Raw genomic sequence first — 13,127 nt, 5'->3', positions numbered from 1 at the left:
TAGTGGGAGCAATAAGCTGTCTTTCATTGTTAACCACATGAGATGACTACGAAAAAAGGATTACTTGATCGAGACTAAATTGAGGATGTGAGACTAGTGAGGATCAGATTTGTCTTTCACATTGTCTTGTTATTTAGGGTTTGTCTGTTGTTTCTGAAAAGCCGTCACTTTTTTTTATTAAAGGATGTTGGGGGATAACCATTGGTATCCATTTAAAGTTTTGAATAGATCCATAACCACTTAAGTGAGATGGATATGGATAGTTTAATGAATTTGAATCAAAATTGTCATCTTTGTATATAAGCATTTCAATTATCTTTTTTCTTTTTCTCAGTGGCATGTCTAATTAAATAGAATTGTTGGTTGATTTGGATACTTTGATTTTACCATCTTCTTATCAAACTATTATCTAATTAATTTATTTTATGAAAATTTTCTCTTTCTACTTAACAAATCTCACTATTGTTAACAAATTTGAATTGATTATTATTATGGTAAAGCAATAGATGCCTTGAGTTGGTGATGAAAGCTATTTTTTGGTTTATACTCGGTGTAAAGAATTATTAATAATAACCTTTATAAGCACTAAGAAAGCAAAGAAGTTCAAACCCTACGATTACTCATTCAGTTTAAAATTTATGCTATTGAAATTGTAAAATAGAATAGGGATGTTTGAAACTAATATTTTGTCCAATAACGTAAGACTAAGGAATTGTGAGTTTCATGGAAAAAAAATTCATTTTGACCAAAAAATACCTAAAACATTGTCATCTATTTAATCTAAGTTTTCATATCAAGCAAGTGGATTTGGATCGACATAAGTGAATAAAAGTTATGTTAAAATCCTATAAAGACTTTTATGCATATTTATAAACTTGCTTGTGTTGGAAGAATTTAGACTATTGGTCTATGAAAGCTCAATCAATATCTTTTTAGGTAAAAATAATAGATATTTATTTTTCACAAATAAGTTCGTTGTATTACTTTGGTGGTAGTGTGATTTGAATGTAATAAATTAATTTTAATTTTTGGACATTTGTTTTAGAAATCACAAATATTAGAAAAAAATGATAGTGTCACTAAAATATCCAAAACATTAAAATTCTCTTCTATGTAGTATTATGTGACAGCCTTGATAGTTTTTGATGTAAACCAATAGAAGGTTCTAGTGCATTTTATAATTTCATAACAGGATTAGTTGGGTCACATGGTTTAACACTTTTTGAAGCATTTGATGTTACATTCTAATCATGATTTTCTAATGGCACCATCTGATGAGGTTGAACTTGTTCATATGGTGGCCACTACAATTCAACTTGATATTTGACTTATCCTATCCTAGAAATGTAGTTACTAGAATAAATGACACATTATGGTTTAGCAAGAAATATGTTTTCTTCTATCATCATTTTTTTTTGGATAAAATTTCATACTATCATTAAATCTGCATTAATGGCACAAATTACATCACATATACATAGATACACTTAATCTATAAACAGATACTACAGAACTAAAGAGTTGATGAAAATTATACCGAAAGCTCCAATAGTTCTCAAAAATCAATGTTATAGATATAATACTTGTAACTCTAATATTGATGTATACTTCAATTGCCAGATTTAATAATTAATTACTTTAAGCTTCGATATTAATGGTTGAGATCTGTTTAGATAGGCATAGAAATCTTAAATTTGACAATCCAATATGAAAAACTCAAATCTAACAACAAAATAGAAAAATTTACAAAAAATTCCTATTAGCAATTTTTAGGAGAGAAGAAAACTCTTTCTAAGAAACCCAATGAGAGGAAAAAACTCTCACTAAAGAAATCCTATGAGAGGCTTTATTATATATACAAAAAGGAAAATAGAAAAACAAGAAAGAAAGCCATCGGAGGGGGAGAGACTAATGGTCTCCTTTTCCATCAGCATTTTATTGCATTCATTTTTAGAACATGATATATATATTCATTATCCAATTATTGCATTAAGAGATCCAATATGATTCGTATCATATTTATATATATAATGGTTGTCAAATTTAATTCAATTGTGTCAAATTGCACAACATCAATTTTACTTTAAAAGATTATGATTTTATTTTTCTATGAATTGGGAAATTAAGTTGGTCTGGTCAATCATGAATAAGAGACTTTATTTGTAGAAGATTCATAAGATATGAAGAAATTAATTGAATTATAAGATAGTATGGCATCTAGTAGTTAGCATCTAAAAATTTACAAAAGGAAATGAGCATCTAAATAAGTGACACATCATCCTTTCTTTTTATCGCTTGCCATGGGTAAGCAATGCAAGTAATTCCAAGGTAACCTTAATTATCTCTTTTATTTATAAAAACTTCATCCTGTATACTGTAAACAATGGAATTTTAATTAATTCTAAAAATTACCGTTGATCTACAAATTATTTCTATGGATTATTTTTATCCAACTGGATATTGCCACATGCCATGCACACTTGGAAGTTTGGCTATTCGGCAGCCAATGATATCTCTCTACATGTCAAGTTGAGATATTTCGACCAATCAGAAATATTGAGATGTTTTCGCCGATCAAATTATGCCATGTCACATATCTCTATGATTTAGCAAAATTATGAATAAATATCTAAATAATTATTTTTTTTATTAAAGGGATAATATTCAGAGTTATTTAATCCATATAGATGTCTTATATACGGCAATGGATCGTCCAGTGAAATGGTGCCATGTCACATGTTTCTACAAACTGGCCAATTAAGAAAATATTCATTAATATTACCTCTTTATTATTAAATATAAAATGAAGATATAATATTTAAAGTGGTACAGTTCTAATATGACTGCATGTCTTGTAAAATAAGTAAAGTTGCATACATGTTTTCAGTTTCTACCTTAATCTAAAGCCATAAATAGGGGGTCTCACCACCAAAACTCACATATCACATATCTCATACTCTCATATTTTCTTGAAACTCCAAGGTTGTGAAGTCTCTGCATCTTCAAGTCTTTCTCATATCAAGACTTTAATGTTCAAGTGTTTGAATTCATCAAATTCTTCAAATCTTCTATATTAAGATTTGAAGGAATCAATGATCGATCCAAGAACAAGCTATGAACCCCTTGAATTAATGTTTAAGGAGAAGAATCGAAGGAAGCACTTTACAAATTAGAAAAAATCTTGTAGATTGTAACTCATATATTTTCTAAAAGTTCATATAATTCATAGTTGTGATATATTTTTCTTATCTTGTAATTTTCTTGCAGACTTGAATTTTATCGCAAACAAAATTCTAGCATGCCTAGTGGGACCATCTCTTCCTTCCATCTCTTCTCTTTGTATATTCAACTACTTATATCAACCAATGGGTTCAAATAACAACAAATCCTTGGTTACTCGCTCTAAAGCTGTTGTTGCCAAATTTGCTAATAAGGTTGCATATGATGCTACAAATACTTGTACTGTTAGACCTGTGACAAGGAGCATGACAAGAGCTTCCACCCAAAATAGTATGAAGGTTCCATCTGCATCAACCCTCATCTTTGGTTCAATATTATCAATGATCTCTTTTCTTACACTAAGGCCCATGGATATTCCTGCCTCAATTAAGAAGGCACCTGCCATGCTTGAATTTGGATCTGGATCCAAACTTTCTAAGCATGAAGATAACCTATGAAGTAGTGGATCGACATCTTCTCATGAAATTGCTCAATCAAAACTCCTTGTTGAAGATTCTGCAACATTTTCTGCTTTCTCCGTAATGCCTGCTATAATTATGAACACTAAAATTTTGGAAGAGCAACTCATGACCATGTCTAAGATGATAAAAACAATGATGAAACGTATCAAAGACCAAGATGCACTTATCGCTTAACTTCTTGACCAAAAAGATTGCACTTCTGAAGAAAGTGTTACATGAACTTCAAGGAACAACAAAAACGTGAGACTTTTTCATCCAAAGGCAAAGATAAAATGAAGAAAGTATACGTCACTGCCGAAGGAATAATTCTAGTAGAACAACTAAACGAATTTGTTGAAGATGTGATCAAAATCAAGAAAGAGAATATCTTGAGGTCAAGTTTCACTTATTCCAAATCTTATACTGCAAGGATTGGCAACCTTGTGATGCCTACTAGATATTAACCACCTAAGTTTTAACAATTCGATGGAAAAGGAAATCCAAAGCAATATGTAGCCCATTTCACCAAAACTTGCAATAATGCTGGTACATATGGTGCTCTTGGTCAAACAATTTATCCGATCATTTAAGGCAATGTATTTGATTGGTATACTAACCTTGAATATGGATCCATTAATAGTTGGGAGCAACTCGAGTAGGAGTTTCTCAATTGCTTCTATAGCACTCGGAGAACTGTTGGTATGTTGGAGTTGACTAACATCTGCCAATAGATGAATCATCAACTATATCAATAGGTGGAGAAGTTTGAATCTCAACAGTAAAGATAAACTTTCTAAAACCTCTACAATAGAAATGTGCATCCGAGGAATGCATTGGAGCTGAAGCTATGTCCAAGCACTTTTGAAGAGTTAACTCTACAAACTCATGATATGGAATTGAACATCGCAGCTAATGTAATTGATGGTCCTCCTATTTAAATTCTCAGTGTTCAACTATCTCAACAAAGCAACAAGAAGCAAGAGAACGAGAAGAGGGGCAAGTCCGATAAAAAACTCAATAGTGAGAAGTCTATGGTAGTGAATTCAACACCTATAAAGATTGCTATAAATGTGAGTCGAAAAGTCATTGAGAAACTAGATTCCTCCCAAAATAGATCAACAAGAAAGCCTACTCCAAAGAAAATACAAGAGAAAGAATACCTTTTCTTTAATTTTGATTTACAAGGAATGTTTGATGATTTTTATAAGACAAAACTCATTGAAATTACTGAGATGAAATGCCTTGAGGAAACTGACCAAGTGAATGATGTCACACCCCATTTTTTGCAATAAAAAATAGTCTTTTTACCAAAAATTTCTTTTTCATTTAAAAAATAAGTGAAAAAGTACCTAAATTGGAACTTTAAAAATGCGACACTTTGGGCCCGATTTTAGAAAAAAAGGGAGTCGCAATTTGGTATTGAATTTAGATGTACCAAGTCATCTAAAAATATTTTTTGACCAAAAATGAAATAAAATAAAATAAAACCCTTTTTTACAACTCCAAATCTTTGAAAACGAGAGAAAATGAGTTTGTGAGTCACGGTTGAAAAAAGGGAAGACAAGATTTGATCGACTCAAACTTAAGGCACCCTTTCAACCTAGTCTACGTTAGTTGCCAGATTTAGTCAAAATTTTCCTAATCTAACTCTGATACGTAGCATACTTGGATGTTTCCTATATAGATGCAAAACTAAATTTAAAAGAAAATATAGAAAAGAGGCAAAATATCCGTTCAATATTTAATGGGTACCAATAGCATTAATTGCTATAGACATCGGGGCATGACAATTGCGTAGTCCCAAAACAATTCCCTGAAGGGGTCATGAGTATGCAAAATGAGATTCGAAAAAAAGAAAATTAAACTTTACATATAGGTATAAGTGGCAAAGAAAAAGGAACGTAACACAATGGATACGGGAAACAAAAACTTGTGACACAATTTTTTCTTATAAAGGAATTAATGGGATATTTAAATTAAAGAATTATAATTACTCATTTTTCATATTTGAAAGGTGACTCTTCTAACCTAGACAGGTAAATGGACTAACTTATTTTCTAATTTTCTAAATAAGATACAATTCTAAATAATATGATTCACACATATAGAGGGAAATGAAACAATATAAGAGGAAATATGATGCAAATGAGAAAAGACTCTAAAATAAGAAAAAATATGCATGGAATGGAATGAATAACACACAATACATGAATCTAGCGCATGCATAATCTAAGAGTCTAGCGTTGGATTAGCTCATTTCTAGATATCCTTACTAGTGTTGGACTAGTAAGGAAGTTAGCAAGAGTCACAACTAGCATTGGACTAGTGTGGTGACGTTATGCGCTCATAATTCATAATTAAACAAATAAAGTATTAATTAAAACAAGTAAACATATAAGAGCACATAGAACATATAACACATAAGTATAATATCTAAATACAAAATTTTAAGGAAACGGATAAAACATATAAGCGCGTAAGACACATAAACACACAATACCTATCTATTACAATGGGCGACCTAACTACAATTTAAAATGAAAAAATATAATAAAATAAATAAATCTATCTATCTTATCTATTACATTTAGAGACCTAACTACAATCTAAAATGAAAAAATGTAATGAAATAAATCTATCTATCCTACCTATTACATTGGTTTATCTAATTACAATTTTTTTAAAATATTACCTATCTATTACATCTTGAGGTATTTAAGTACCTCCCAAATAATTATAAAATTAACTAAACGAATATTAAAGAATTAAATAAAAATTTAAAATAAATAACTAATAAAAATATGTAAAAATATATAAATATACACGAGCACGTAGGAGTACATAAGAATATATAATCGAAATTTAAAGGATAATAAGGGTACTTTCCTTTTGAAATGGTGACTAAATGAGTTAAGAATGCCCTATGTATACTCAAAAATGACAAAAGGATTACGACACCAATTTAATTGAAAAAATAAAAATGTACTAGATTCACATTATTATGTTAAAAAAATGTAAATAAACTCGAAACACTCAAAATTACAATTTAAATGTATGCAAGAGAAGCATAATTAACAACTAAAGGAAGAAAACAATTATAATTAAGGAATCAAGTACTATTTTGGACTAAATTGTAAAAAAAATTAGAAAGTTTCTGGGGCCAAAATTATGGGTCAAAATTAAATAAAGATAAAGTTTAAGGGTCAAAATGCAACTAAATTAAGGGTCTAAATGAAATAAATCCAAAATTTTCAAGGCATAGTAAAATTACTCAAAAGATTAGGGGGCAAATTGCAAAAATTGTTTTTGAGAAAAATGAAAACAAAACAAATTTGGGCCCTTTTAAACATTTGGGCCCCACATTATGGCCCAAAGAAAATAAACAAATTGTTTTATAAGAAAAGCCCAATTAATTAAACAAACTAAACATAAAAAAAAAGGATTTAAACTTCAAAATCCGGTCACAAATCCAAACAGAAAAATAAAACACAAGCCCAAGTAAAATAAGAAAACAAGCCACTTCTTTTTTTTTCTTTTTCTTTCTTTTCTTCTTTTTCTTCCCTTCTTTCTTCTTCTCCACCTCCGGTCACTGGCGTCCGCCATGGATGCCAGCCACTGATTTCTGATTGCTGGTGACTTTTGCAGTTACAAAAATTCATCAAAATACATTTGCCTACCCAATCTTTCATGTATAATTCATTTTTTACCTTAAATTTTCACAAAAAGCGCTCAAAAGGGCAATTTACAGCCGAGATTTATTTTTTTAAAATCACTCAAATCTTCACCAAAAATTATAAATCTTATACCGAAATATTTCTTGTGATTTCTACAATGCAACTATGGCCTTAAATCAACAAAAAACAACAACAATATGATAAATTTAAGCAAAACAGCCCTAAAAAAATATTTCATTGCTTTTAAGGCTCAAAAGTTTCAAAAATTTGAATAACAAAACATTTTCAGGCCGTGAACTAGTTAATACCATCTATTTTTAGCCGAATATACAGGAAATTTACCACTTTAATTTGGTTTTCCATTTGGACATTTTTTCAAACATGTTTTAGACATGCACCAAAAGCTATTTGTTTCTTCAATTTTATTTATGTCTTATCCCAACATCTCAACAACAAAAAAACCAGCAAAAGCAAGAGAAAATTGAACAACAAAAACAAGGATTAATATGATTAAAGCTGAAAAATACCTCAATGAGAATGGTAGTTCCTTGGTTAATATTTTTGATGAAATTTCCAAGTCTCAACCTTTCATTTTTTTTCTTTTCATCACCTTTCTTTGCTTTAAGAATTGATACATGTGAGAGCTGAGGAAGGGAAGGGAGTTGTGCTTATTCTTGTGTGTGGGTGTATTGTGTGAGTTTTTAAAATTGAGAGGGAGAGAAAGAGGGGAACAGAGAGAGGAGTTGGAGTTGGGGGAGTGTTTGGTTGTGTCTTGAGTGTTTTGTATGTGGGGGGGAGGTTGAGTTGTGAGAATTGAGAGAAAGGGAGAAAGAAAAAATCGAGAGGGAGAGAGGAGTCGGTGGAGTGGATGTGTTTGGTTGTGAATTTCGACCGAGAGAGAGAGAGAGAGAGAGAGAGAGAGAGAGAGAGAGAGAGAGAGAGTTTTTGGTGTTGGAGGGAGTTGGTGTTTTTTTTTGTCAAGTGACAAAAAAAAAGTGGTTGGGTTGGGTTAATAGTATAGTAGGGAGAAAAAGGATTAGAAAGTGGTTTTTTTCTTTTCTTTATTTTTTATTTTTTTAAGGCAAACCTATACAAATAAGAAAAATACACATTAGAATGCATGAAAATAAATAACCCATTAAATGGATAAAATTCAAGAAAATATTAAAATTGACAAAAATTTAGTGTCTACATCAACCTTTCAAACAGTTTCTCTAAATCGACCAAGTGATCCTCAACATTTTTGAATTTAATTATGATGTCATTCACATAAATTTCCATCTCCTTATGTATGATGTCATGGAACAGAGTAGCCATGGTTTTCTGATAAATAACTCAAATATTTTTTAGCCCAAAAGGCATTATTCGGTAGCAGAAGGTTCCCCATGGAGTAATAAAAGAAGTTTTCTCTTTGTCCTCCTCTACCGTTAAGATTTGATGATATCCAGCAAAACAATCACTAAAAGATTCAATTTCATGCCCAACAATGCTGTCCAAAAAACTGTGGATATTTGACGAAGGAAAATCATCTTTCGGACTGACCTTGTTCAAATCCTATAGTCAAGACACACTCATACCTTCCTAGATTTCTTGAAAACTGGTACAGGGTTTTAGAGTCAAATGGGATAATGGGATACCATGATAATTCTGGCACTGAGTTATTTTATAATTTGTTCCTTTATCTTGAGGTTCATTTCTGGTTTGAATTTACGTGACTTCTGCTTTATAGGTAAAAAATTTGGATCAGTTGGTAATTTACGAACCACTATATCCGTGGAGATTCCTGGCATATCGTCACATAACCATGCAAACACATCTTAAAACAAAGTTAAGAGCTCGACCATTTCCTCCTTTTGCTTCTTATTCAAATAAATACTAATTTTGATTTTCTTAACCTCCATCTTTGTGTCAATATTAATGATTTCTGTTTCTTCTAACTTCGGTTTGGATTTCTCTTCATATTGTTCTAAACTCCTTGAAATGAATTCACATTCTTTCTCGGTATCACTTTCGTTTTGAATTTCTGATTGCTTGATTTCAAGTTTGTGAGAGATATCAAGATTGCATCCATCAAATTCCAAAATGGTGACATCCAAAGGTCAAAAGATTTTATTTGTGACAATCTCAAAATAGAATAAAACACACATAATAAATAAATAGAAAATAATTTGAAATACAGAAAAAATCTGTCATTCTATTGAGTTCAAAAATTGATTGAAACTCAACAAAACAACAAATATACAAATATGAGTACTATCTTAAAACACATCTATCCCAGACCTTTATTTTCATTTCAACAGTTTTCTTGAATGGGACATGCTATATTAACTGAAACGAAAGTAAAGGCTAAATAGCAAAAATAGTATCTTTTAACAAAAGATCCAGACTATAAATCTATCTAGATGTGGATCTAAATCAAAAGACAATCCCTTAAATTTATTGAAATTCTTTTCGAGACGGAAGATAATTAGCAGTCCAATTTTGCATGACCCTTTAAAAAATTAGCAAAAATGCTAAAACCTCTGATGGCTCATCTTCACATGTAGTCCCGATCAATAATTGGGATAGCCCTACTTCAATCTCCTTAATAGGATTCTCCTTTTTGATTCTGATATGATCACCTCTGATGGATGAGAAAAAGTGTGATGGCAGTGGGACATATAAAACAATTCGCTTATCCTCCTTTTTAGCTTGATTCCGAACTTGCATTTCCCTCCTATGTTTAGTAGTTGGATGAAATTCCAATCCAAATGTATCTTTTTGCATTGGAATCTCTATCGATTTCAAAATTTCTTGCAATTTTCGATCAAGACCTTTTCCTATTTCATATCTGCTTCGAATCATCTCCTTAGCCATCATGACACTAGTCTCTGGCAAACTTGATTTAATGAGTGACTTACCCTTGGATACCCATCCTACAGAAATAATATCAGCAACGTGATAAGAGGGCATTTGAGTCCTTTTACTGCTTTCACCTTTGGACTTTGTATTAACGATCATAGCATAGTCATCCTTAACAAACATAGTAATGAGCTGATCATTCATGATAAATCTCAACATTTGATGTAGAGAAGATGGTAATGAATTATAAGTATGTATCCAAGATCTTCCAAGCAGAATATTATAAACGCTGGAGAAGTCCATAACTTGGTAAGCAATTTGGAACTGAGCAAGTCCTATTTTCAATACCAAGTCGGCTTCACCCATAGATTCCCTTTCTGAACCATCAAATCCTCTAACCACAGTTGCAGACGGACGAAATTTGATAACAAGAAACCCATGTTTGGTGAAAGTATTCAATGGATAGATATTTAACGCTGATCCATTATCCATTAAGACTATTGGCAACAACTTTTCATTGCAGCATACTGATATATACAAGGCTCTATTATGCCCAATTCCTTCTAGAGTTAGATCATCATCAGAGAAGACGATATGATTGGTCGCAGGCACATTTTTCACGATGTTAGAAATTTGTCCACAGGGATATCTTTAGGCACTTGGGCCTCATTCAAGATTTTGAGCAATGCTTTTCTATATAATTCTGAAGTTAGAAGCAAGTTCAAAAGAGAGATATGAATAAGTATTCTATCCAATTGCTCTACTATCTTGTATTTATAGCTTTTAACATCCTTAGAAAATCCACGACTTCTCTTTTAGACATAGGAACTTTGGGTGGCAGGGAACTCTCCTTGATTCTCGGTTGGACCTGGGTTTCATGATTTTCCATGATTCTCCCAGATCCGATGATAGCAAACACCTCTTCTTTCAATGACTTATTATTTTTGATCAATAGAGTGGGCTCTTCATAATTTCACGGCACTTTTTGCAAATTATTAATAGCCATTTGCTCCAAAAATTCAAGGACAACAGATTCTGATGTATCTCATTCAAAAGATGGCAAATCTAAAATGAAAAGGAGTTTAGAATTGATAGTTTGGGAAGATCCTTCTACTAAAACGAACGGCTCATATTTTTTGAATTCAAGTGGCACTAACTTTTCTTCAAAGATATCATTCATATTCTTTATCATGAATTCTTTGATAGATAACATCTTTCTCATTCTCGCATGATTTGCCTCTATTATGTCAAACACTTCAGATTCATCTATAATGTACTAAGCAAGATCAACTAATTCTTCATTAGTGATGATTGCTCCCATAATGCCTCCATGTTCAGGTAAAGAATTTTTGCTAAAATTTGGTCCCTGTTCTCCCTTTTTTCTAAGAATGATGTCTCCAGCATCAATCATGTCTTGAATCTTATCTTTAGAGCCCAATAATTGGCAGTAGCATGACCTGGACTTTCAGAATGATAAGCACAAATTGCTTGTAGATCATAATCGACAGGAAGACTTCTGAGATACAGTTTGGGAGAAACAGTGCCAATCTTTCTAGCTGCTTTTAATTGCTCATACAATTGATAAATAGGTCGACCCAAATTGGTGAAGATTCAAAATTGCTTTTAAGTTTGAACTCCACTGGTTTGAAAGAGGTTTTGAGTGGAATTGTAGTTTTGCAGGGCTGGCCTAGGATAACAGATACGACGAGAGTAGTTTTGAAAGGTAGGTTGTGAGGTTGAGAGTAATGGTAGATCAGTCAAGTGATTAGATAGGGAGTGAGGAGTTTGGGTAATGGTGTCGTAAATTGGTTGAGGGTTAGGATAGTATGGATAAGGGACAATAGGTAGGATGATTTTGAACTCTTGGTCTGAAGGATAGACCTTGATCCCATATAAAAGTAGTTTCTCATCCTTTCTTCTTGAACGGGGTTTTTTTCCATTGTTGTTATGATTCTATAGGGCCTCTAACTGTAACTTCAATGCTGATACATTAACATTTTTTCATGCCTTGACAAATTCATCATACTTCTCCAACTTGTTAATGATAGCAGCAAATGAACTTCCAATCATGTGAAAAATCTCTAAGGCGGGTCGTGAGCCTTAATGAAAGTATGAAAAATTTCCTCGTCAAGAATAGGAGGCTCCTTCTTGGCGGCTAATTTTCTTCAACGCTTTGCATAGGTTTTGTTATCCTATGAAGGTTTCCTCTTAGTTCCTTCCAACGTGGTTCATGTCAGTTGCAACTCGCAATTAAACTCATATTGCTTCACAAAAACTGTTGACAAATCCAACCAAATCTTGATCTCTCTCGATTTCGAGTTTGAATACCAATCTAAAACATCACCCTCTAAACTCTCTGTGAAGAGATGCATGGGAAAGCTCTCATTATCCATAGGTTTATTCAATGTGTTGGCAAACATTTTGAGATGCATTTTAGGATTTTCAGTTCCATCATATTTATTGAATTTGGAAGCCTTGAAATCCAATGGTAGTTAAATGTCTAAAAAAAGACAAAACACATTATAGTTTAACCCACAATGCCTGCTCAATCCTTAATTTTTCTTCATAAACTCATCAAATCAATCTAGCCTTCCCAACAGACCCTTGTCAATAGGTGCGGGTTGATTATCCATTGCTAATTTTTCTTGAGAAGCAATATCCAGTACAAAAGGCTCTGCAACATGGTAGTGAGGTCCCTGAGGGTTGGATGGAATATTCAGATTAGTTTGTGAGTGGGTTTGAGGGATTTGACTATTGGTTGGGTTCATCAAAACACGACTTGGGTGCATATGGAAAAAGTTCGGGTTCAGTCGGGTAAGGGCAGTTTCAAGAGGATTAGTAAATGATGGAAGGAAAGTTGTTTGGATATTAGATGTGTGGGGCAGTTGATAGTCTTGTACAGGTAGGTGATTGTCAATAGGTTTTTAGTCAT

The 13,127-nt window shown here is 32.2% G+C and overlaps 1 long non-coding RNA gene across 1 annotated transcript; it reads right to left on the bottom strand.

Annotated features, from left to right (window-relative positions):
* Window positions 1–6,142: 6,142 nt before the first annotated feature.
* On the bottom strand, window positions 6,143–8,314 carry LOC140038245 (uncharacterized). The gene is made up of 2 exons (XR_011842055.1): window positions 7,882–8,314; window positions 6,143–7,316 (listed from the first exon to the last, which is right to left on the bottom strand). It is a non-coding gene; the product is annotated as an uncharacterized lncRNA (long non-coding RNA).
* Window positions 8,315–13,127: the final 4,813 nt, after the last annotated feature.

Source organism: Coffea arabica, chromosome 3e, assembly GCF_036785885.1.
Source record: "Coffea arabica cultivar ET-39 chromosome 3e, Coffea Arabica ET-39 HiFi, whole genome shotgun sequence".
Classification (NCBI taxonomy): domain Eukaryota; kingdom Viridiplantae; phylum Streptophyta; class Magnoliopsida; order Gentianales; family Rubiaceae; genus Coffea; species Coffea arabica.
This window is presented reverse-complemented; position numbering and strand designations above follow the sequence as displayed.